This window comes from Maylandia zebra, linkage group LG3 (genome assembly GCF_041146795.1).
Source record: "Maylandia zebra isolate NMK-2024a linkage group LG3, Mzebra_GT3a, whole genome shotgun sequence".
NCBI classification, from domain to species: Eukaryota; Metazoa; Chordata; class Actinopteri; order Cichliformes; family Cichlidae; genus Maylandia; species Maylandia zebra.
In genome coordinates, this window is record NC_135169.1 from 6,264,544 (window position 1) to 6,270,570 (window position 6,027).

Genomic DNA, 6,027 nt, shown 5'->3' on the forward strand with positions numbered 1-6,027 from the left:
CCAGGCCATCGTAGTCAAAGGAGCTTGCAAAGAAAAGTGTCTGGACTTCTTTAAGTTGCTTGAAGACGTTTCACCTCTCATCCGAGAAGCTTCTTCAGTTCTAAGGTCAAATGGTGGAGAGTCCCAGATTTAAGCCTAGTGGGAGTGACCCCCCACAGAGGGACAAAAGGACCCCCTGATGATCCTCTAATCGCCTGAGACAAGGTGTGAAACTGGGTGTGGGTCCCAATCAGCCAGAGTTTCGGGTGAGTTCATTGTGAAACCTGGCCCCACCTTATCATGCGGCACCAACTCTCTGCCATCTATAATCCAGTTTTGAGATCCCTTCCCAGACGCCTTAACGCCCACTCACATCCTGGGCCATCTGATCTCAGGAATTCGCATGATAAGGTGGGGCCAGGTTTCACAATGAACCCACCCGAAACTCTGGCTGATTGGGACCCACACCCAGTTTCACACCTTGTCTCAGGCGATTAGAGGATCATCAGGGGGTCCTTTTGTCCCTCTGTGGGGGGAAACTCCCACTAGGTTTATATCTGGGACTCTCCACCATTTGACCTTAAAACTGAAGAAGCTTCTCGGATGAGAGGTGAAACGTCTTCAAGCAACTTAAAGAAGTCCAGACGCTTTTCTTTGCAAGCTCCTTTGACAAAGTAGAATAAGTGAGCTCTGGATGCTGCTCTGGGACTTTGTTTAAAGAGGTTCAGTGTGGACTTGAACTCACTGATCCTCCAAACATCAAATGAGTGAACATCAGGAACACATCTGCACTCTGGTTCCATTTATGTGAGAAAGAGTCTGAAGGTGTTTGTGCTCCTTCACAGCTCCGTCTCAGGTGCTTCATCCACCTCAAACAGCAGGAACAACACTTGGTGAGGACACCAGCCACAGACTGAACGACTATAGACCAGTTGCACTCACTCCAATCATTGTGAAGTTCTTTGAGAGAGTGGTGCTGGCCTACATCCAGAGCAACATCACAGACACTCTGGACCCCCTGCAGTATGCCTACCAGTCCAATAGGTCCACGTCAGACATCATCGCAGCTGCCCTTCACTATTCACTCTCCCACTCGGAAAACAAAGACAAAGAAAACAATACTGTCATCCCACACAAACTCACTCACAAGCTGGCGACACTCGGCCTGCACCCCACCCTATGTGACTGGCTACAGGACTTTTTGACTGGCAGGCCTCAGTCTGTCAGGATCGGCAACAGGACTTCAGCCAGCATTATTACAAACACTGGTGTCCAACAAGGTTGCATCCTCTACACCGTGTGCACCCACAACTGTTTCACCTCCAACAAAGACAACATCATTTTGAAGTTCGCAGACGACACTGCTGTGATTGGTCGCATCACTGGAGGAGACGAAGCGGCTTATAGGAGAGAGGAGGCCGGTCTGGTGTCATGGTGTTAGGACAACAACCTCACCCTCAACACTGACAAGACAAAGGAGACGATACTGGACATGAGGGAGAAGAGGAGGCCTCACCCACCGCTGTCTATCCAGGGCCTAGAAGTGGAGAGGGTGAGCAGCTTTAGGTACCTGGGCGTCTACATCGCTAAGGACCTCACCCTCGAGACGAAGGTTTAGAAGTGTGAAATCCAGAACATCCAGACTCACTAACTCCTTCTTCCCCACTGCTATCAGACTCTTGAACAGCTGACCCATTCTGAACAGTAATAATAATTTTTTTTGCACATCAGGTCAACTTACATATTAAGCCAGCATATTAAGCTACAGGTCTTTTGCACACATCTGTTTCAAATCTCCATATTTTGTCTCCTTTTCTGTCTTCAGCTATTTATTTGTACTATTTGTATTTATATGTTCTATTTCTAGTGTATATATTAATCGGCATCTGTGGGCGGACAGCAAAGAAAGAATTTCATTGCACAAAGAAGTGCCTTTTCTCTTGTGACACATAACAATAAACACTTTGAATCTTGAAGCATGGAGACATCTTTGTGCTCGATATCACAAACACTCTTTGCAGCATCTCTGCACCATCAACACAACAGCAGCACATGTAAAACATTCATATTACATTATATCAGCCAAGGTTGTGACCTACACCCGTTTTCTCTGACTCTCCACCATTTGACCCTAGAACTGCAGAAGCTTCTTGGATGAGAGGTGAAACGTCTTTAAGCGACTTAAGGAAGTCCAGGTGCTTTTTTCTTTCCATGCTCCTTAGACTTAAACAGATAGTGAGACTCCTTCTGCTTATCAGGGATAATCTCTAGGTGACCGCTAAGCAGAAAACAAGGTCTTTCTTTCTCTGTGTGTATATAAGATGCCAGGGCGGCGGCTGTTGGGCAGAGACCATCCTAGTGTTTGGCTGGGATATTTCTCTCCACATTGTTTTGTGTTTATTAAACCCACTTCAAATAATGCTCACGAAGGTTGTGTTGTAGGTTATTGTTAAAATTTCCATAAACAAAGCATTTAAATGGCATTTCAATTCAAAGCAGAGAAACAAAAATAATATTTCTGGCCAAAATCAGGCAGACTTAAAACTAGTCGGTGATCCCCACATGCTTCAAAGAGTCCATCATTGTTCCTGTCCCGAAGAAACCCCACCCTGCTTCTCTCAATGACTATCGCCCTGTAGCCCTCACCTCAGTAGTGATGAAGTGCTTTGAACGCCTGGTCAGAGACTTCATCATTTCTTCACTACCAGACACACTGGACCCACTACAGTTCGCTTACCGTCCAAATCGTTCCACAGACGATGCCATCTCTCATCTCCTCCACACATCACTCACTCACTTGGACACTAGAAGGGGGAATTATGTTAAAATGCTCTTCATAGACTACAGCTCTGCATTTAACACCATAATTCCCTCCACACTCACCACCAAGCTGGAGCATCTGGGACTCAGCTCATCTATGTGTCAGTGGATCTCCAACTTCCTAACTGGCAGACCACAGGCAGTAAGGATGGGCGGACATGTCTCAGCCTCCACCACTCTCAGCACTGGAGCCCCCCAGGGGTGTGTTCTGAGCCCCCTGCTGTACTCTTTGTACACATATGACTGTGTGGCCACTACCAGCTCCACCACCATCATCAAGTTTGCTGACGACACCGTCGTGGTGGGCCTGATCTCTGATAACAACGAGATGGCCTACCTGAAGGAGATTAGGAATCTGGAGAACTGGTGCCAGAGGAACAACCTCCTTCTAAACGTCAGTAAGACAAAGGAGCTGATAGTGGACTTCAGCACTAAGCAGGAGAGGAACTACCAGACCCCCGTCATCAACGAGTGCCCAGTGGAGAGAGTGGACAGCTTCAAATACCTCGGAGTTCACATCACGCAGGACCTGTCATGGTCCTGTCACATCAACACCGTGGTGAAAAAGGCCCGTCAGCGTCTCTACCACCTCAGACGCTTGAGAGACTTCCAACTGCCCTCCAAGGTGCTCAGGAACTTTTACTCCTGCACCATAGAGAGCATCCTGACGGGAAACATCTTAACCTGGTTCGGGAACAGCACCATGCAGGACAGACGAGCTCTACAGAGGGTTGTGCGGTCAGCTGAGCGCACCATCCGCTCCGAGCTCCCTGACCTGCACTCAATCTACAGCAGGCGGTGCTGGACCAAGGCCAGGAAGATCGTGAAGGACCTCAGCCATCCCAACAACAGACTGTTCTCTCTGTTGAGGTCAGGAAAGCGATTCCGCTCCCTGAAGACCAACACAGAGAGACTGAGGAGGAGCTTCTTCCCGCAGGCGATACGGTCTCTCAATCACACCACCACACAGTACTGACCCACACATACAGTTCTTACACACACACTGGACTTTCTGGACATTGTTTTCACTTCATCACTTAAATCACTGCTGCTGTTATTGTGTATATATTTATTTATACTTCTTGTGTATTTTGTTCATACATTCTTATATAGTTCTATATTGTGTACTGTGTATTTTGTTGTACAGTTATTTTATTTTCAATTTAATTTATATATTTTATCTTATTCTTTCCCAGTGTGTTGTACAGTTATTTCATTTTTAACCTTAATTTATATTTTATTCCTTCCTAGTTAAATTTACACTTTTTAATTTTTCATATTTATTTCCTATCTTATTCATAGCCTTTTCCTTTTTTTGTTTTCTTTAGGTCACGAGCAGTTGTCCAAGCATTTCACTACATATCGTACTGTGTATGACTGTGTACGTGACAAATAAAAATTTGAATTTGAATTTGAATTTAAAGTGCTATTTTAAGTGCTTTAAGTACATTTTAAAAATGATACTGCCTTTAAATAATAATGATTAAATTTGAACATAAATTGGAGCTTTTCTTCTTACAAAATAACACAGAAACATAAAAGGTTGTTTGACCAACTTCACCTTTAAGTGAGTAACCTTAGCCAACATTATTTTGTACATTAGGCTAAAACAGTGTGATCATTGAACATTTTAGTGCAAAAAATAACAAACCCATCGGACTCACAATACTTCTTCTGAGATTATTGCAGCTCCTATGTGTGCATCAGCATAATCGGTATACCAGGACATCTAGCATTGTCAAAAGTTCCCTTTTGCTTGGAATGCAAAGTGTCATTAAATGCGTTATTTTCTTTTACGTGTTATATTTTTCAAATGACTTAATCATAATTACCGCCTTAAATTCCCACTCCTAATTATATTATATTATATTATATTATATTATATTATATTATATTATATTAGAAGCTGAATCACAGAAACAGAAATAGAGGACAGAGATGTAAATGGCCTGTATTTGTATAGCGCTTTTCTAGTCCCTAAGGACCCCAAAGTTGTAAGAAGTGAAAAGATGTTTGTGGAACTTGATTCCAGCTGTCGGTCGGAGTTCTCCTTGTCCTGTTGGCTGTTCGGAGAGAATATTCCATTAGTGGCACGACTGACGAGGAGGACCTTTGCTTCATGTTTGCTGTGAACTCATCAGAACAGCAAGCTGATAACATCCATGAAACAATAATCAGAGGAAGGAGGAAAAAATACATTTTTCAAACAGTTATTGCCTTTCATGTGTTGTGAAAATTTATAACTGTTATTTGTCCACTGCCATTGTAGCTGCAGCTTCACTCACTGTGATCACCAGCTCCTCTATAAAGCTTGTTCAGGTCCAGGCTGTATCGATCCATGGATCAATAGTACTGACAGCAGTGTTGGTATTGGTTGAATATCAGCATGATATGAGTGTCTCTTATACACTGATTTGTTCTACATTAGTTGATCAGAAGGTTTTTTATTTTCATTCGTCATATTTTTACATAATCTTCAGCTTTACAGCAGGAATAGGTTCCTAATAAAGTGAACAATGAGCATGGACCGTGTAGTCCTCAAAATGTTGGAGCCAAAACTGCACCCTGAATTAACTTTGAGGGACACCAGGTGAGGAACCTGCAGCTTTACTGACACCCAGTGGACGCAGCAGGAAACTGCGGCAGCTCAGACAGTAATTCAAGTGTTTATGCAGTAATTCATTAAAAACTCTGATATTCAAATAAATGAAGGTCTTTTTCATGTCACTCGCTCAGCGTCTCTCTTCTTATCACCGCTGATCAGACACATTTATTCATTTGAAGATGCAGTTAGCAGCTGACACGCTGATGATGCTCAGTAGATCTGATCTTTGTATCTGGATTTGTTTGACAGGGACAGTGTTCATGTTCATGGACATCAGGATAATGAGCTAAACTGCTCATTTCCATGTGTAGTCCCTGGGCAGGTCACATGACTCTATCCAACATACAAAGACACACAGACACACAAGAAAAGCCAGAGAAACAAGATGAGCTGTTAGAGCCAATCTATAGATAAACTGTTTCAGTTATTATGTTACATGTTTGATTTTGTATAATATGTTGTTAGACAATAAATGCTGCGCGTTTAATTTGTGTCGGGTAAGAAAACATTACAGCGCATGTGTGGTAGCAGGTTAGAGTGAGCCAGGATGGCAATGGAAATGTGCGCTGTAGCAGCAAATACTTTTTGACCGTGACATCTTTTGTTTGTATGTACGAGTCAGA